Source organism: Cyanistes caeruleus, chromosome 7 (assembly GCF_971803275.1).
Source record: "Cyanistes caeruleus chromosome 7, bCyaCae1.hap1.1, whole genome shotgun sequence".
Lineage (NCBI taxonomy): Eukaryota > Metazoa > Chordata > Aves > Passeriformes > Paridae > Cyanistes > Cyanistes caeruleus.
Genome location: NC_141707.1, coordinates 8,503,222 through 8,523,712, shown reverse-complemented (window position 1 = coordinate 8,523,712; position 20,491 = coordinate 8,503,222). Strand labels below are relative to the sequence as shown.

The following is a 20,491-nucleotide window of genomic DNA, read 5'->3' as shown; positions in this document are numbered from 1 at the left end:
CTGCTGAGGGATAATCCTGAGGGGTGACTGGTGGCCCTTGCAGTGGTTTTGGTGCTCACTGTAGTCCCATCCTTCAGCAGAAGCTCACAGAATCTCCTCCCACAGCCTCACAACAGGCTGTGATTTTTCTTTTCCCTCTGGAAAAGGGCTTCTGAACATGTGTGCAGAGATTTATTATGCAGACATCCACAGAATAAGAATAAACTGAATCCCCACTTCACCAAACAATGTACTGTCTGGGGTTTAATGAAGATTTCTCCCTCCTTCATGCACCAAGTGGATGCTATATAGTTTAAATTATGTATTGGTCTATTACAGAATAATCAGTGCTAAATACATACGCATACACAGAGCACAATAAATTATGTATCCTGCCTTAATATTTCATGAAGAAGAGCCATGCCATATATTGTTTTCATTTAGAATTGAGTTCAAGAGAGCATTTAAACATATTTCTATTTTTAAATCCATGAATCATCGTAACAGGACTGTTCAGGTGCTTTCAGTTAGATGTGCACTTAACAACCATGCTGAATTTGAGCCATAATGATAATCAGATTAATATTTTGAACCAGTGCCCAAGGAAGCCAGTTGGAGCCATTTATTCAATTTTACTAAGCTCTTGCAGTAAGATTAATTATATATATATAATGAAGGAAATAGAAGGTAGGCCTTTACTGAGAAATTGGAGTCTGTCTGAGCCTGGTCACCTTATATAGTCATGAATTTCTGTAGCAATCTGAGAAATCAAGGCAAACTATCTCAAAATGCCACTGGCAGCCACTCACTCATTCCTCCATTGCCCAGGACATGCCACACTGAAGGCTGAACACTCTCCTGCCCTATGAGTAAGCCAGCATCCTTTGGATAACAGGAATTCATTTTACCTAATAGAATTACTGGGATTCATTTTCTGTCCTGAAAGATATGGAGGGGGAAAAAAAAAATGTTTTATGGACAAAATGTTCAAAAGCACTTCCATAGCACAAGAACTTAATCTCACTGGCAGACTTGGAGCTCTGACTGGACTGGGGGAGGGGAGTCTAGTCTGGACCACCTAGGGAGACAGGACTTCCAGCTGTTTTTCTGCACATAATGTCATGCTGCTGGTGAATTAGCTTGTTTTGAGCATATTTCTTATCCTGAATCTGCAGCTTTCAGCTACATGCTCAGTCTTCCCTAAGACAACTGTTGAGATGCATTGAGAGGTCTGAAAGGATCAATACATCTGATTAAGAAAACAATTGCATTAAATAGAACATTTAATTTGGTCCTGATGGGAACACTCAGGAAAGTGTACTTTCTGGAATGAATCTGCCATACAAGCATGTGTGCATATAATTTTCTTGTTTTTGTAGAAAAAATCAGGTCACAACACCTGTGACTCTGCTTTGAGCCTTGCACTTCTTCTCTTATCCAAAATTTCTCTTTGGAGAATGTGGCTACAAGTAATACCATCAAGATATAAAAGAAGTCTAAGTATAACCTAATAGCATAGTGAACTAATTTCCACTGAATTACCTTTTCCTTTTTTGCCCTTTTCCCCTCTCTTTCTCCCTCCAGGACACAGGCAAAGCTGGTGGTTTAGTCTTTAATATTTGCAATCTACAAGGCAACTGAGCTTTTCTCTTCAGGTTTTCATCAACAAATAGAAATAGTGGTTAATGTTTCCACACAAAGGCATCCTATGTGAGCTGGCTCTTATAAAAGTAAATTAAATAGCCAGTGTTTTATCACTTTATTGTTATTACCATTATTTATTAATAGCACAGCGTATTGTGCCTTTGTTTATTTTTAAAGCACAGTGTTTGTAGTCAAATCTATGTTGGCTCACACATTAATATTGATGCAAATATTGAACTATTCTGTGTAAAAAATATCACCTCTCATGGGTCTTTAATACTGCTGTGCTTTGCTTGTGCTGTGCTTGCTTCACTCCAAGGTATTCTTGCAGTGAACTGAGAAAATTGGTCTGGACCTTACTGATGGTACAAAATCTAGGAGTTGATTGTTTTTGCTGGCTGCTGTAAGAACCAAGTTATGTTTGTGTATTTTCTTGTGTGTTAAGAAAAGAGTAATTTTCAAATTGTGGCCATCAAATTCTGAACCTCTGATGGATTCCAAACATTTTGCCTCAAACTGCCCTCATATTGCTCAGCTATAACTTCTGAACCCAGGATCAAGCTACTGAAACCATACTAAATGCAGTGGTTTTTTTCAGGCCATATTAATGGGATTTAAATGATTATATAGCAATTTTAATCCATTTCTACTTCTGCAGTCTTTCTATTTCCTGAGAAAACTCATATAGTTTTATTTATTGTCTCATCTAAAAATGACAGAAAGCTTAAATGAATTATTTTTCACTTACCTGGAAGGTTTTAAAGTTTGTGGAGTTCACAGAGTAGCAAATGTTTAGTAGGTTCCCATGTCAAGATACAACTTTCTTCAGTTTGCTTCTGTAGATTAAAAGACTTTGGTTTAGATTTTAAGGATTTATTTCATATGTCAGTATCTGTTAAATATCCAGTAGAAGAAAATCTGAGAAGACATCCATTTGTAGATACAGTCTTTTTTATCTGTAGCAAAACACAAAGACCTGCAAGCAAGCCAATATTTAATTGCATTATCTAATGCATCAAAATTTAGTTATGGCTCTCTTTAATAAAATAAATGTAGTGCCTTAGATGATAATTCTAAAATTAGGTCATGCCACACCTTATGGCTGTCAGTTCACTTTGTGAGATGAGCCAAAAGTCTTCCACACTCACTGCAAAAATGCCCTTTTTTTTCTGCTCAGAGTCTCTGAGTTGAAAAGACTTTTGGAGAAATGGCTAAACTTGATGCATTGTTTAAATGACAATATTTTTTACAGTCTTCTTCCTAAGAAAAGAATTACTGTGGCTGTTTTAGAGCAGCAGAGGGATAATGCAGTGGAAAGCACTGAAAGCTTTGGGAAAGGGTATGAGAACAGAGAGAACTTAAGGAGCTCCTGCTCATGGTGCTCCAGGCTCAGAGATGCCAGGGACTGACCCTGTGCCTTCAGCAGGTTCCAGTGCCCATGAATTTGTCTCTGCCTTCTTTTAGTCTATGTAAGTTCTTCACCTTCACAGAGTCCTCTGCTAGTGAGTTCTGCAGATCAGCTGCATCTGTTCCAATAAAGGTGCCTCCTGCCAGGCATAAAATAGCCTAAGGCTAATGTCACTGGTAGATCCTGTGTAAATCCTGACTGAAAGCAGGGAGAGCTGCCCGTCACTGATGATAACCCAGGTCCTAAAAGTGGGTTTGAAACTTGAGCTTTAGCTTTTCTCCTGCAATGGGAAGATGTTGAGATTTCCACAGCTAGAATTAACAATGAAATTAATGCCTGAGAAGGTGAAAGGAACAACAAGGAACTCTAGAAAGTGGTGAAATATGGTGTCAGATCAAAATCCTCTCTGTTTCTGCATCTACCACCAAGTTTCTGCGCAACCCTGATGTGCTCATCTGAAAAGGAGACAGAAATGTTATGATTATTATTGTTATATTGTCATTATAAGAAATGACAGAGCTCCCAGGAGGTGGGCACAGGCTGCCTGATACACTTTTATGTCTTTGGCCTCACAGCAGCTTTGGAGGACAAGGTGGTGGCTCAGTGCCCCTTGCTTCCAGCCTGACATCTTGGTACTGAGCTGTTCTGCTTCTGCCTCTCCAGCCAGCCCTTTCCTAGGGCACCAGTGTGGCATTGATTCATAAATGTCTGAAAATGTTTTTTAAAAGCAGAGTGAAGATGCTTTAGAAGAGATATGCATGCTTGCCTGTTGGGCAGCAGCAGCTTGAATACCTCAGTGCTGAAGTTATATTTGATGGTGCATGCACTTTGCTTCAGGAAAGCTGCCAAATGGCATTTTATCCCTACCTCAGAGCTCTATGCAATGAAAAAAAAGTGAATTTCCATGCTTTTTTTGGCCACAAAAGTGCCTGCAGGTCTTTAGACAGGTTTATCAGGCTGGGATCTGGCTCAGACCAGAAAGCACCACTGGGCTTAGAGTCAGGGCTTTATCAAGTGGCTCAGACTAGGATGAAGGTAGCCAATTTCCCCAGAACCAAATGACAGAATTACAGTTTGATCCTCAGCCCAGGATCCCTGGGAGGGGCAGCTTTCTCCTAAACATTAATGTTAATAGAGGGGTTTTATTAATTCTTTGTCATGATTCCTCTTTAGCCTCCAAGACAGGTGTGGTAGTCCTAGGACCAGCTGTGTTGGTTGTGTTTGAGTGTTAGAAACTAACTTACCCAGATAGATTTCTTTAATCTTGCTGATGCTCCTCCACTTTTCATTTTCATTTTTGTTTTCATTTTTAATTTAATTTAATTTTTCATTTTCACTTGCCATTCAGCAAATGGAAGGCCATGAATTTCCTGCCATGCAGGTAATTTTTCTAGTTTTGTTACTCAGTCACAATGAGTGTAGACCTGTTGTCCTAACCTCACTGGCAGATTTTGAGTTCTTTGGGCACTGATGCACTGAAGCACACTGAGGGCTGTAGAGGTTCTCCCAAACTTCAAAGTATTACTTTCCTTGTGAATTGCCACATTTCTGCAGGATAGCTTGCCCTTGCCACATCATTTGGACTGCCCATCTGTTGCTTAGTTACAAGACTAATAATAGGAGCCCAAATGATAGCAGAGTGGGCACCGAGGGATTTCAAATATGACAAGACCCAAAGGATGCTCATCAGTGTATGTGCAGGAATATTACACATCCTGAATTCTGAGGTTATAGTGACCATGACTGTTAGCTTTAACTTGCACAGCTCTGTTTGCTAATGGCTTGGCTTTTGCTGGAGCTGGCTTGTTTGCAAGCTGCGGCCAGAGACACTGATTTTAAGGAAGGTGTGTGCTTGGGGCGAAATTGCTAAACAAAGGTCCTTAAAAAAGGGAAATAGGATAGGAGAGGAGATCCTTGGGGGTTTTTCTAAGGGAAAACTGATTGTCAGTGTTAGGTCCTAATTGCTGGAGTCAGGTTATGCAATGCAGTATCAATGTGAACTGCAGAACTAGCCATAGCTGCTATATATTTTTACTGATCTCTATCCACAGCACCAATACCTTTCAGCTCTTCCCTGATGGTTTGTGTAAGGGAATTAATTTTTATCTTCACAAACTGGAATCGCGTTTTTGCAGCCTCATGAAAATGAGTGACACCAATTGCACAGGACACATCTTAGGTTTTCACAGCAGCTACATGAAAGACATTGTCCTTCCAGCAACATCAATTAATAGTCTGGAGGTGAGTGCTCAGCTCAACAGCTGAATTTAGTAACAGTTCATCTGCATGCAAGAGAAGGTTTCTCTGAACCTCCAGCAGCATCTAGTAGGACTCATACTTCAGCTTTGTGGTGACTGTGGCTGGGACTTGTATGGAGAGGTAGCCTGGGGATTGATTTTCTTGAGGTTCAGCTGCCTTCAGTGTGAGTCATCACCAGGAAACAGAGATAAGAGCCATCGGCTGGACAGTGTCGGACCATCCCTGGAGCAAGGTCTCAAGGAGAGGCTGGAATGGCTTTGTGCTTAAGAGCTTCAACACAGTGATTGTGTTGGTCCATGGCTCAAAAGCGACCAAGCTCCTGCCTGCACCTCCAGTTTGATGCCAGACCAAGGGGACCTGTGGGAAGGGCAAGGATTGCAGTTTTGGTTTTCTTTTTATCTTGTCTCCAAAGATTGCTCTTGGTGTTTGCATTGCAGATGTGAGCTTGAGGAAACACCATAGCTGACCATAGTAGGAATCAACTCTTTTCCCCGTGTTTTAAGACACAGGAATGACATGAATAAAACCTGATTAGTTAAGAGGAGAGGAGCTCACTATGAAATACTGTGTGATGGATTTCTGGTTCGTATATGCTGACACAGTGCTACTGAGAAAACATGCACTAAGGGTGATTTCACATTGTTATTTTTTCATGTCAACAGCTTAAGCATTCTATGTCAGTAATGAGGAACAAACCTCTGCTGTGAAAGTGTTAGTGCTTTTTGACCCTAAATTCAAAAGGAAGGAAAGCTCTTGGTGAAATACATGGCGATGCGATTCCTTTAGAACAGCAGGGCAAAACCCCAAAACTTGTAATCAAGTGGGACAATGTTGTATTGTTGCCTAATGAGATACTGCATTAATGTATGGAAATTCAGCTCATAGGGACTTGTACCATGTATAGGTGCAGTTTATGGGGTTGTTCTAACACCAAGAAATGAGTCAAAGTTTGGAACACCACCCAGGATTTTTACTTGGTTTCCTGTGTATTTGCTTGCCTGTCACTCCTAAACTTGTTTTGCCTCTCACTCTGCAATGGAGTTGTCCCCAGATAAAGGCATTACTTGAACACCAGCTAAATGTCAGTTTAGTAATCCATACCCATTACTTGGTCCCAGGGTATCACTCAAAAAAAAATATTCTGCTGTGTTGCATTGTCTGTTGATCACTCCTTTTTGCCTTTTATCCTTGTTATTCTTCTCCCTCCTGTCTTGCAGAAAGCCAAGGTTCCAGACCATTAGGAAACTGAATTATTAAAACCTCATATTGATTTTTCTTGACCATATAGCTGACGTTATCATGCAAGGACCTTGCCTTGAGCTATGCAGAAGGGGTTTTGCTAAACACTTGACAGCTCTCCTCACTCCTTTTCTTCATTACCTTCCATTTCTTTCCTACCCCATCATTTCCAGGAGGAGGAGGTTCTGAAAACCATTATGCAGAGTCATTTCATTTCACTGTCAGGCCCCCTTTGCTAGCAGCCACACAAATGATGGGATTTTTTCTTTCTTTTCACTCTGGAGGTACACAAACAGATCAGTCCGTTTGCTAAAAGCCTCGGCACACCACGGTATCCATGGCAACACACCAGCCTGCGCAAGCATCTGCAGATGCTTCAAAAGCCAGAAATACCAAGCGATGACAAGTAGTTGCTTCATACAATGGATGTTTATAGGTGTCACAACCATCTGAAATACTTCCTTTTCCACCCATCAGCTCCTTAATTATAATGTGCTTTACATTTTTCTTGCAGCTTCTTTGTCAGAATCCAAGATTCAAGGCAGAAGTAATCCTTCTTTCAATGTTTATTTGCTTTGGGTTTTTTTGCGTTTAGATCACTGGCTGAGGTACCTCATGGGAATGAGCACCCCAAGCAACATTGCTAACTTTTCTCTTTGAACTGAGTTGGAGTGAAGGCTTTTCAAATTATAAAATCCACAGCTGTAATTGAAAAAGAAGTGGTCTATGTCAATCCAACAAATGTGGGTGCTAGGCTGATTGACCCATCATGTTGCATGAATTACTGGTTACCTGTAGCGATGACAGATCAAATAAGATCAATCAACCATTTTTTGGAAATATTTTTATTTAAGTTTATCCACCAGCTGGCATGGCAGAGACTATGGTAGTGTGTTTACAGGCACTGGTCTTCACCGAACCTGTGGTTTGTTCAGATCTGCTCTCAGGAGATAACATTCAGGTGCTCAGGCTGCGTTTGCAGCTGAGCTGGTTGCAGAACGTGTATCAGTTCACTAGACCAAACCTGCAAAAGCATCTGTAATTCAGAATGGGTAACTCATATGGGCACTGATAGACACTAAGATTCTCATGCTGGTGATGGCCCTGGCTAAGGTACATTTTTATAATACAGGACACCAACAGGCAGTTTTCAGGCATTCAGGACCCTCTTCTTCAACTCAGGGAAGTATTGCTGCCCCATTAAGATGTGGTGGGTATGCTTATCCATCAGGCTAGGGCCCTTCTCAAACCTAAACTGGACAACTGTGTTTGTTGCTCACACAAAGGCTGAGTACAAGCCTGAGTTTGAAGCTTGGTAATGAGAAAGAGCCCAACTACATACATGCTTAACCTCCAGCCACAGTTATGGGAAAATAGCCCCTCCTTCTGTCTGTAATGTTTTCTTTCTCTTAAGAAGTAACATCAGCATTTTATTCATAGAAAGGTGAAAAGAAATGCAAAGCCCAAACCCAAGATGAATTATGTTGCCCCATATCGTGGTGTTAACTTCATTGTTTTCAACTGATGATTTAAGCTTTAAACTTGGAAAATGCAGTAACATTTATCTGTTTGAATGTAACAAGAGGATCATATCAGAAAGCCTTGTCAAAATTCCACCTTAATAAAACACACTATTAGTGTATCGGAGCACTGATGAGCTTCCATGTGCAAGCATCTCACAGATTTTTTTCTCAGGTCTTTAATCCTCAGTAGCTACTGTTGGAACAATTCAGACTGTTCCCTAGAACAGGAGATTAAATCTCAAAAATGGTATATTCTTGTATATACAAGAAATACACCATTTTTAACCAGTTTGACTATTCTGTAAGTTACACATCATATTTATTTTGAAAAACAAATTTTTCATGTATTTTTGCTGGAGATTCAATGTGCAAAGAGATTTCACTACATAAAACTTACTGTGTGCTCTGTTCATCTTCTGTTTGGTCCTGTAAGTAGGCAGTGGGTGTTTCATTTTTTTCATTCGAAGACCTGGTAGGGTTGAATGGTGCATTAGTTTTATTCCCCCAATTCTCAAGATAGATAAAGAAGACAACACTTTTATTACTGAGAAGCTAGAGATGGCAAAAAAAGTAACTTGGCCTGAAACTTCCTCACAATCATCGTTCTTTAACTAAAAAATATCAAGAGTAATAAGACTTGTTTTCCTAGAGACTTTGGGTTTTTTTCTTATTTATCAGATGGAAATTTAATAGATGAACTATTGTTCTGTGCCCCAGAAAATGGGTTAAAGCAGTGAAAGTTGGTTTAGGTTAAGAACTTTCTGCAGCTGAATTGTGTAAGGATCAGTATTCCCCTCAATCCATTTTGAATACATTTAAAAAATGGTCTGTGAGGTGTCACAGTAAGTTTGACACCCAGCTTTCTTCTTTTCAGCAGAGGAATCATATCCATAACTAAAATTTCACAAAGTTTCAAGAATTAAGAGGAAAAAGTAGCTGGATTAGTTAAATGACAGGGGAGGAAGCTCTGCACACAACCATGAACCTTGTAATGGACTACTGTCCATTTTTCACACTGGTTCACTGGAGACTCTTTCCTTTCAATCCCAGCGGTGAGAAATGAAGATGTTCTGCTGTAATGCATTCTCTCTGCAATTCTTATCTCCTTGCAGCCCCAAGATCTGGTGGCCCAAGTGTTTTGTACCCTCTCTCTGCTTTCAAATTATTCTACTTCTAATGCAGAGACTGGCTTTTGACATCAAAAGCATTTAGCAAATTAGAGTGTAGCTCCCTGAAGCTAATTCTTGCATCATAATTCACATGGGAACTTAGAGTCCCTTGGATATAAAAACCAAAGATAACAAAGTACAAAAGCAGCATTGCTCTTGTACAATTCCTTCCACTGAGCCAGATCTCACCTTTGCTTAAAGCTTTCCTGTAGCAACCTGAGACATTTACAAACAGGTAGTATCTCCAAATAATCTTTGAATGGTAAATGTAATCAAAAGGGAGACAGGCAGAAAAGGGAAGGCTTTTACATGGAAATGTTACTGTGAGCTGATGAGATACAGTTGAGCAAAAAAAATGAACATAGTTTGTGATGCAAAGCCAGGGATAAGTCCAATCTATTTTCAGCGGAAGATTTGGTTTTGCTTAGTCGTTGATAAGGATTTGAAGGAGCTCTTCAGCTCGCTTTTCCCCCTTTGCCTCTGTCGGACACTAGAGGGACCCCAGAGTTTTCCAGCCCATGAAAAAATCCCATCAATGCCGAGGTCGGAGCCCTGTCTTTCCTTAGCTTAGGTCACCTTAACCTAGGTGTTTCCAGAGAGAAAGGTGGGGAAAAAACTGCTCAACATGCCCACAGACTGCAAATATACCACTGAGAGTAATATGCAAGGGGGCCGTAGCCATACTTCTTTGTATCATTAACCTCACTGGTGCTCGCAGCTCTTCCCATCATCAATAAATAAGAGCTGACTTTGTCTTGACTGCTCTGATTGCTCAGCTAATGTTGTGACATTGGTGCCAAGGCTTGAGTCACCGTGGTTTTGAGAAATTAAATGTTTCCTTACCCAGTGTGAAGCTTTGCCAAATACCTACATTGCCACTACTGCATCCCAATAAAATCTCCGGGGAGCAGTGGGGAATTGTTGCTTAACTATATTGTAAGAGACAAAGTATTGACACAAATTCCTTTTAAAACAGCATTTCCCAGACACAGTTTCAAATCAGTCTGTTCTAAAGACAGCTACAGGCAATGTCATTCCTTTTTCTCTTAGTAGGTAGGTAAAAAATCCTCTGTATTTGACTTACTAGACTTCCATACAGAGATCCATAATTCAGTAGCTCAAAGCTTTACTATAAAGCTCATGGTTTATGAGGTGATATAAAATTTTTTTCCTTTATACAAAAAATCTTTCCCCACTATCACTTAGTGGAATGATGCTTTCTGATCTCTGCATTAATATTTCTAATAAAAATATGTGCATACATTTTAATACCTCTAATGTGAATTAAAATATTTTTTTCTGTCTTAAAACATCTAATGTCAACACTGCTGCTGGATATTTCGCGTGAAATATAAAGTAATCTGACTAGATAATTATCTCAGGGAAAATGGTGACTGCCATTTTTTCTGTGCTTATTTTTCATCATCTTTGATGTTTGTTTAAAGGAGAGATACAAGTGAATGACTAACTTCCAAGACTCACCTTTTCTCTTTCTCTCTCTCTCTCTCTCTGCAGGCTGCTGCTGAAAAGAGACAGGCTGCTGCTGTACTGCATTTGAGCTAGAGGCATTGATTCTCTGTCACCCATGGAATATTCTGAGCATGTCTCTGGTTAGTTACACCACCCCTCTGATCTCTAGGAATGTTTATGGACAGTGCACAGTGTATTGTACGTGTGTCTTTCCATGAAGACATCTTTTCATCTTTTCAGTGACACCCACTGCAGTATTTATTTCCAATGAAAGTATAGGCTGTCCTTTCTCCTCCCCTCCACCTTCTTATTTTTTTTTTTAAAAAAAATAAATTAAATTTTAAGCTTTAAATTAATCTAATTTCCATTTGGATGAAGTTTAACTTTTTCTTCTTGATCAAGTCAACTGCTCATTCCCTCTCAGGGCTGCTTCTGATTAGACTTTATGTTAAGCCTGAATGTGCATTATCGAGGTGATGAGAGGAAGGGCAAAAGTTCCTGTGCTTGTGGGGAGAACTCCATCAAGGTCTTAGCATGGATGCCAAAGCCTCTGAGGAGAGGCACTGTAAAACACCAGCAGGACAAAGACACTGCTGTCTTCAGGGTACTGCAGACACTGGTGCACATTCCTTATGCCCTGAACCAGTGTCTTTCCTCCTAGCAGCCTGGGAGAAAGCCTGACTGCAGAAAATCCATTTCTTCTGAAAGCATCTCCTCTGGAAGGATGTACATGACTGATGGTGAGTAATGAGCAGGGAACATGATGACTTTGTCACTTTGGCAAAATCCTGCTCCCTTTGCATGGCACTGATTTACAGATGAAATGTGAGAAAAAAGCAGTGGTGGGAAGTTCTCTCAAACAGCTTGAGGAGGGCTCAGGAAAAGTACCGGAAGAAATATTTGTAGTCTTCACTCTTTCTAAATTAAAATTTCCTCATTTACAAATACATAAAAATACTTAACAAAGTAATTTGGCCTTCCCAAATCAATTTCATTCATTAACACTGACATAACCTTAACATAGACTACATGTAGTAGTTGCTGAGGGATGGACATTTCTTTATGAAGAAACAGAAGCAAGGGTGGGACCTAGGCTTTCTTAACTGCATTTTTTCCTGAATTGCATTTTAACCACTCAGTCTAAGACACATGTGGCCCAAATTACAGACATGAAATCTTCTAGATAACCTGCCCATAAAGAAAACAAGCGTTCAGTACTCATGAAACTCATGTTTGAAATCAAACTGGTTACCTAAAATTAAAGATATTTTGGAAAAAAATGTAGATAATTTGCTCACAGTGATGCAGCAAAATGGAACCAAACTGAAATTAATGTTCAAAGTTTTTCCACTGCAGTATTGGTAATAGTGTGCAATCTAGGTCCCCAAGTATAAAGAAAAAGATATATTTTTGATTCACCGAATCAAAATATAGTACCTTCAAAACATTATTAGAAGGCAATATATACATGACATACTCAGAATTTTTGGTTAAGATTCTGACAGACTGACTTTTGCAGTCATGAATTTTTAACAAACTAAAATTTGCTTAGGAACTAGAAGAGGTAAGAAGGCATCATTTCACTCTTTCGTCTCCAGCACAGGTTGGTTGAAATGCCATGATTCTGGCTGTAACAGGTGAGATGAGCTCATCCTGTTGCCCTACCGCACCAGCGGTACTGTGGGAGGAATGACTTTGGAATATAGCGGCTGTAATGGACATCCTGAGCGGGAGAGTTCAGTTCGAGAGCGTGGTGACAAAGTAATAGGATATCTTCTATTGCCAGAGTCCAGGAAATGGCTGGAAAGCCCGGCCCTACGAAAGCAGTGTGGAATCGAGCAGCAGTGCGGTGTCTGTGGGTCTTGTAAACGCGTTTTTTCACCGATCTCACTGTTATTGCTCTCTTTCTCCAGAGGAAAAAGAGGAATTAGACTGAGCCGGGCTTGCAGCGCTGGGAGACCCAAATGAAATCAGGTGAGGGGCTTTCGGGAAGGTGCTCTCGCAGGAGCAGGGCAGGGCAGGGCTGAACACGGCGCCACGGGCCGGGCCCGCAGCTGGGCGCGGGCAGGGTGTCCCGGAGCCTCGGTGTCTCTGCAATGCAGGGGCCGGGGCGGGGCGGGGCGGCAGCGAGGGGCCGCTCCTCCACCTCCACAGGCGCGGGGCCCTGCGGGAGGGGCGGCGGGGCCGGGGCGGGCCGGGGGCGGGTCCCGGGGGCTCGCGGCGCGCAGGCGGCCGCGTCCCGGCGACAGCCCTGAGAGCGGCGGGGCGGGTCCGGTGGCGCCGGCTACGGCGCGTCCTCTGTGTGCCCGTCGGTGGCGGCAGCCGCCGTGGCGCTCAGGTAAGGACCGTGCCGAGCCCTGTCGGATAAGGAGAAGGGGAAGGAGAAGGAAGAGGAGGGACGGGCGGGGCGCGGGCGCGGGGCCGCTGCGGAGTGCAGGGGAAGGGGGGGGGGGGGGCAGCCGCGCGCGCTTCCCGCCTTGCGGCTGTCGCGAGCCCTTCCCGGGGGCTCGTGCCGCCCGCGTGCCGCGGCTGCTCCCTCCCGCCGTCCCTTCGGGCTTCCGTCCCTCCTTTGGGCCCTTCAGTCCCGGACTCAGAGCGGAGTTGTCCGCGGGTCGCCCCCGCCCGACCTCCCGGAGGTGAAAATGGAGCGCGGCGGCCTCCCGGGGCCGTTTTACCTTCATGGGGGCGGCTGCCTGCGAGGGCTCTGAGGATCTCTCCGGGCTGTAAACCCCTCCGGAGGATGTGAACCTCTGTCCTCTCCTGCCCCCAGCCCTAAGCTTCTCTAAGGGGATCTGCGCGGCTGAACAAAGAACGTTGTGTGAGGCGAGGGCTGTAAGCGCTGTTAATTTGCATCGGGGAGGGGGGAAAAAAAACCACCAACCCACCTAAAAAATGTTTCCCTGTGTTGCATGGATCACGGAGGAAAACAGCCGTGCACGGCAGCCCAGCGGCGAACAATGCCTTTTTATGTAAGAGAAAATGATGTAAAACGTGCCCGGCTCAGATGGCTGCAGGTAGGAGCCGTAGGCGTGTGCTGCGCTGCTGTGCTGCCGTGGTGCTGCACCGAGGCACCGAATAAACCCTGCTCGCCTTCATCTGCCCTGTACTCCTTGGACACACTCCGATCTGCCCTTTGGATAACAAGTGCTTCATGGAACACCTTCGGGAAAGAAGGGGGTGTGGCGCATGCCGGGAGAATTGCTCTCGGTATGAAAGGTACCGACATGGTCAGTTTCCCTGGGTTAAGCAGGAACTTTCAGTTTTCCTCCAGATAAAAATATTCTCTTGTGTTTTTTTGGTGGATTTTCGTGTTAGGATTCCTCCTGAGACAGAGTTGCTGGTTTTCACTTGTAAGTGGGCATTAACATAGAGTCATGCAGTAGAATGGGATGTATGCACACATATGTTTTAAGCCTTACTTATTCTAGGTCTCTAGCATCAATTTTCGTAATTTGTCATGTCTCTGTGGTCATGTCAATAAATCGTACCCCATCCCTTCACAAAAAAATCATTTGCTGTCCAGCATTTGTGCTGCTTATTGTTCAGAAAACCTGTCCCTTTTGTTTTCAGAAGGGTTCTTCCATGTGAATCACATATTCTTTTGGTTCCGTTTCTTCCCGTTTTCGCCACAAACCTTTTTTTTCTCTCCATGAAAGAAGCTGTTTCTTTTCACCTGTGCTGGTTGAGACTAGGAGGGATGTCTAGACTACAGATCTAGACATCCCTAGCTGAAAGACCCAAGAAGAGCCTCAGCTGCAGAATGCATTTATTTTCTATAGCTTCATTTGCTCCTCCTGACTGGATGGCGTAATCACAGCATCTCAGACCTTGCCTGGGAAGAGGATGTGCTGAGAGGGCACGACACAGTGAAGTTGCCCCTGTGTTACATCACAGATTACGAAGAAGTGATTCATGAACAGCAAAAGACTGTGCACTTTCCCTGAGTGTACTACAAACTCTCTTCAGTTAGCCTAAAGGCAGTGCAGTTAAATTTGTGGATGGTTGTTCATTTCTTCAGCTGATATTCTGAAAGTGTGATACGTGTAATGGAGCCCAGACTCACCCATGTATCACCTAAGACTTGGGAACCACCAAATTCCTCACTGTGTATTTCATTTGCAAGACACTGATGGTGCACTCAGCAGTGGGCAGGATGTCAGTCTTCATGTGGTACCAGTTTCCTAGAGCTCAGGCATTTACAGATGAGCTGAAGTAACGCACTGAAAATAACCCCAATAGCTTAGTGAGGCCATTCTGCATGATAATGAAACATGAATGTGAGCCCTGGCACAGGGTTCTGGGAAGAAGGGTGATCTCAGCAGTGGAGCGTGGTGCCATAAATTCTATCTCTTCTCATCTTTTCTTATCTCATCAAGGGACAGGATTTGGTAAATGGAACTTTTCAGTTTGTTGCACCTATACTGCACATTTCCTGTGGGTGTTTGAGAGAAGCCAAAGAGCTGTCATCCTGAGAATTAAAAGTTGCTGTTCTTCTGTGGAGAGTTTTAGCACACTGGAGGGCAGGCCATTGTGCTTATAATGCAGTTTGTTACATAAAGCAGCATTTTGAGCCTTGATTTAGAGGTCTGATGTAATTGTTATGGTATGTTATATCATACCCACTTAGCTGTGTTCTTTAATATGTTTGGATAATAAAGAAATAGTTGAAATTTGACCCCTGAGGTGCTGTGCCTAGGCAGGAGTGATGTGATCACAGCAGTCCCTAAATGAATTGCTGCAGTCTGTGGGTTAAGAATTGCCTTCTTGCTAGATGTTTTTTCCAGAACCATACCTTTCCTTTCAGTCTATTGTCATGTCCCTTTCTGTACAAGTTACCCTTTGCTAAACCATCTACCTAAATTCACAGAGGAAACATTTGCTATGTGTGCTGACACCACAGTGGGCTCTGGCCTCTCTAGCTCTGGCACTGTAGTCACTTAACAACTGTCTGTGGAAGTTGCTAGAAGTATCTAACCCAGAAACAAGGGTGAGGCTCATTGCAGATTCTGCTGGGCTGTTTCAGCTTCACCTACCAATGTGGCATGTCATGCATGTATTAGAGACAGGTTTGTTTTCTTAATGGGGTTGGGAGAAGTCAAAAATAATTTAGGTTGTGAAGACTTTATGACAGTGGCTTTCTAAAATTCACCTTTTGATTACTGATTTCTCTGCAAAGGCACAAGGTTCTGACAGAGCTTGTAATACATCTGCAGCATATGAAGGATCTCAAATCAGATCTGCCATGGTGGCAAAAATGATAATCAGCTTAAGAAATGAAAATAAAGGTTCTACTGGTGCCTAAAGCCTGAGTTCCTTACAGATCTTTTACCTACAGTGCAGACAGTAGTTGTGCTGGTAAAACTTCTGGCTCACAGTCAAAGAAAAAAAATCACTCCTTGGTTTTATCTGGGTTTCAGAAGAAGCATTTCTGACTGCAGGACATTTGAAGCTGAATTGAAGCCTTAACTAGGAAGGGATTAGGGAGTGTTGCACTTAACATGCGCACAAATAATGACCAGTATTTGGAAGGTGTAATAGGGGTCCTAAGACTAGGTGACTTCCCAAGGTCCTTTTTAATCTGTGTTATCTGATTATATAGATATTTTGGATTTTGTGCTGTTTTTAAGTCCATGTGTGCACTTGATGAAGAAGTAAAAGTATGCATGTGCAGATATGTAGAATTGTTTCTTAAGACTCAAGGATGCTCGTTTTGGTCCATCTATATTTATTCAGTTCAAACATGTGCTTAATTGTGCTTGAACGTCAGCTGTAAGCATGCTTAAAAGCAATTTTTTTTTCTGAAAAGAGAAAGGAGATAAATTCATAGTATGTGGACTCAGTGTTGTAAACCCCTTGATGATATTTAGAGATACCAAGTACTTCTAGAGAAAGCATGGAAATGTGCAATGTTCTCTGATATCATTACATGGCTTATCTCTTCCCAAGTACATGTGCACACACTGAGGCAGAGTATGGGTGGGTCATATTTAGGATTGGTGCTTTTTCTTCCATCCTTCTGCTTCATGTACAGGTGTGCTTATTAGCAACAGTTCTGTACTGAATCTCAGTTAATCAGAAAAAAACAGCACAAGACTTATTTCCATGGGGTGGAGCTGATTTAGAGGATTGGTGCTGGGAAAGAGATGGTTTAAGCTGCCTGCCTCAGTTAATGAAAAAATCTTTTATTTTGTGGGAAGGCTTAATCACAGGTTGTGCTACTAAACTACACAAGGGTGTTTTAGACAGCTGTTCAGTGTGACATTTGTAATTGCTTTCTAGGTATCGGAGTAAAGAACTGATGTATCCAAGGGGTTAATTTGGATTGTTGTGGCCACATGGGTTACTGTGCTAGCTGTTAAGAGGATTTGAGGTCTTGATTGACCCATTTTACTTTAACACTAATTGTTTGCTGTTGTATTAAGGAGAAAAGATGAGCTAATCCTTATGGTTTTATGCTCACTGCTGTTTTTCCCTACAGCAGTCTTGCAGATGAAACTGATCTTTGTTCTTTTTTCTTGATTGGAGAGGTGGCAGAAAGGCATAACAGACATCAGCTTCAGAGTGTATCCTGTATCTTTGTTAAGGTGCCAGTTTGAAAGGAATTATGGGGAAAAGGTGTGGCTTGGTCAATTCTCTTTGTTTTCTGCAATCTGTGAGATGGGTTAGTGCTGGTTGATAAGCTTGACCAGTGTTATGGTATGCTGTTTCTCTTTTAGCATTTTTATACATGCTTTTCTAAATCTGTGATGCAATGAGACTATTTATTCCATCACAGAAACTATCTGCTTTAGCATATGATCCTTCCAGATAAAATATATATGTGTTTCATATAGTGTAAGGGAGGCAATGACATTATTAAAACCAGCAGTGTTAAGTGGTGAAAATTAGAATACTGTGATGAATTCATTGAATCTGTGCCTGAGTTGCACCATCTGGAAAGAGACAATGCCATTTGCAGCTCTGTTTTCTGATTATTGAAAATCTGGGGTACTTTTTGCCATCAGGGGAATAATCAGTTTACACCTGACAATTCTTAAATTATGGACTTGTAGGTGGAATTAAGGTCCTCTAACCTCATGCTAGAAGGACCTAATTGCTCCTTCATTTAGATTTGGCACTCATGGGTAAAAGCAGCTGAGGAATATTTGTTGTCTTGTGTCAAGCCCCTTGCAAAGAATTCTTTCTTTTAGTACTTCTAGTAAGACAGATTGCAGTAGCTTCCAGTGAGTTGAGTCCATGTCTCTGTGAAACTTGTAATTTTATTCCTTAAGAGAGTTTTAAACTAAATTTCAATAGCTGTTTGCAAAATTAGCTGTATTTAAAGTATATATAACCTTTGGATAAACAACACAAAACCCCCCAAACAAACCAAACCCAGTAGTCCAATCATGTCAGCTAATTTGGCAGCATTTAATTATAGGACCTATTGATTCAATTAACCCTATGTTTTCACTTTGTTTTCTGGAGAGAATGGCAGGGGCTGATTTCTGGTTTAGAACTAGGAACTGTCAGTTCTATCTTTAGGAACATAGATTATCTCTTAGAACAGCTGCTTGGCTATACAAAACTTGCCACTTTTCCTGAGGTTCTGATCTTGGATGAACAAAGCTAGGAAATGTCTCAAAATGAAAACATATTATAAAGATTCTGAACATAGTTTGGGATGTGCTTTTGAAAACTCCAGCCTTGGTCCAAATTTGATCCAGAGATGAACAGTAGAAAATGCTGTAGACATTCAAAAGTAGCCTGTGTGCTTTACTACTGGGCCAGAATCCTGTATCTGCTGGCTGTGAGCAAAGATGGATTGGCCTCTTTCCCTATGTGTCTCCACCACGGTGTTGTCCAGGCAGTGCCTGGAGGAGCCTCAGCTGAGTTTGAGGTACAGTGAAGTTTCTCTCTTTTTGTTCTCACTTTGTGTAGAGGGTGTCTGAATTGCTTGTGCAGCAAGTGCAATTGCAAGGTGCCAGACATTAAGTGCAAGGACACCCTTATATCTGTGAGGGCTCAGAGTCTGAGAAGGACTGTGAGGAAAGCATTTTTTCTGTGTCCGCTGTGAAATGGGCTGAAAGTGTGTGCTCAAAACCCTTTGACTTTAAGGAGGATTCAAGTGTGGATTTGAATTCTGGTTAGCTGGAAGTCTGGTCAGCTTGTTTTAGCTAACCAGGTCTTCTTGTGTCAAGTTACTCTGTTTTCCACAGCAGCCCCTCTGTGACCGCCAGGTCTGAGCAGAAAGATCTGATCCCCTCATGAGGAGTTTGGCCAGACCCAAGGCTGTGTACTGTGCCAGGACCTACTGCTAATGTTAACATTCTTTTACTGGCCCCTGGTTGATTGTTGGACAAAGGGACACCACAGTCTTTTAATGCCTCTGCCCGATTCTTGCAGCTGCTTCTGTGTGATGTCTAAGGTGTGCCTAGGCATCCCTTCCTCTTCTGACCACGTGGTATCGCTCAGACAGCAAAGCTTCTCCCTTTGTTTGAAGTACTGTGACTGTGGTTTGATGGCCAGCAGCTGTACATTCATGTGTGGGTTTCTGCTGACAGAAGACTCCTGCTGACACATCCCTGGCTGCTGGTGCCTGATGTGCTTTCAGGTGTTGGGCTGCTCCTCTTGCAGGCTGTGTTATAGGGTGTGCCGGGCAGGGAAGGTTGCCCTGCCTGTTTGCAGCAAGACTCTAGTCATGCGCGTAGGCATTTGTCTGCTTCCCTTGAGTATGCTGAAATTAATACTAGCTTTTATTTCCATCAGCAATTAGAAAATTGTTCAAGGAGACTGAGAAAAAATCCCCCAAGGACTCAAAAAGGAGACATGCAGGGATGGAGCTGGATGATCTGCAAAGGAAGAGAGCAGACCTTGCTCAAGGGGTGGTCAGGATGGTCAGTCATTCATATCCCATCCTTCTTGTCAACCTGTAGCTTGGGGTGGGAGGGCATCAGAGAGGAAGGCAGATGTGATGGCCCTAAGCTGCTTGGATACCCTATCCTCCTTCAGTGCTCCCCTGCGACCTATATGGCAAAATACATAGTGCAGGGATGTAGCCACAAGAATAGAAGGGATATTTCTAAAATAAGAGTGTCAGCTCCTCCAGATTTGTATCAGAGTTCTTGATTTACATTGATTCAGTTTAAGGCAGTGTTTGGGCCAAAGATGGCTCTTCACAGGCTATCAGCATGCTCAGAACATACCTGGAGTCAGTGTCTGTGTTGCCAGGAATCCAGAGCAGACCTACTGCAAGGTATTTAGGTATTTAGGGTTGTGGCTAAATGTGTCTGGAAGGGTGTGCCCATCATCTGTCTTTTACAACATGATTGATTTGATGTCCTATAAAGAAAATCTCTTTCAGAAAAATGAGTAAGAGACATATAAATCAGGTGGAAGGAAGCTGTGTATTTCTTTTGTTTTAGGGAGATAAAATATGTATATTTCTTGAAGTAGTAAAGGGAAAGCAGCCGGGATATGCCCCCTCCAGGAAGGGGGAAGGGTTCCTGGGTTTTCCCCTGAGACACCCTAGTAGATGGTGAGGATCCTTTCCAGTGCAATTGGGTGTTACTAAGGTCCCAGTTCACCGGCTGCTCTTAGGAGAAAAGGCTCACCCATGGTAAAAAAGAAGCAGTATAGGGGCTAGAGTCCATGGTGGCAGTGAATGCTCCCCATGGTACAACTTCCCCTCCAGTCTGAGAGTGAGAGAGTGAGCGAGGAGCTGAGCCCAGTCTCTCACCCCCCAGCCAGAATCTTGGTGTCTTTGCCCTTCCCAAGAGAAAAAAAACCCAGCTAAGAGTAGGCAGCTGCACCCTTCCCTC

General features: G+C 42.5%; 1 protein-coding gene and 1 long non-coding RNA gene across 41 annotated transcripts in view; one reads left to right on the top strand and one right to left on the bottom strand.

Annotated features, from left to right (window-relative positions):
• Positions 1 to 793: 793 nt before the first annotated feature.
• On the bottom strand, positions 794 to 10,742 carry LOC111931777 (uncharacterized). The gene is made up of 4 exons (XR_002865724.2): positions 10,704 to 10,742; positions 8,450 to 8,521; positions 2,372 to 2,459; positions 794 to 918 (listed from the first exon to the last, which is right to left on the bottom strand). It is a non-coding gene; the product is annotated as an uncharacterized LOC111931777 (long non-coding RNA).
• A 2,140-nt stretch (positions 10,743 to 12,882) lies between these two features.
• The window catches only part of MAP2 (microtubule associated protein 2), a 221,696-nt gene continuing 214,087 nt past the window's right edge, over positions 12,883 to 20,491 (top strand). For 38 of the 40 annotated variants that reach the window (XM_086896038.1, XM_086896041.1, XM_086896060.1 and 35 more), the window contains exon 1: positions 12,888 to 13,029. The gene's annotated coding sequence lies outside the window, so the exon portion shown is untranslated. Of the gene's footprint in view, positions 13,030 to 20,491 lie in introns of all 40 variants that reach the window. The other 2 variants (XM_086896042.1, XM_086896077.1) reach the window with 1 other exon arrangement.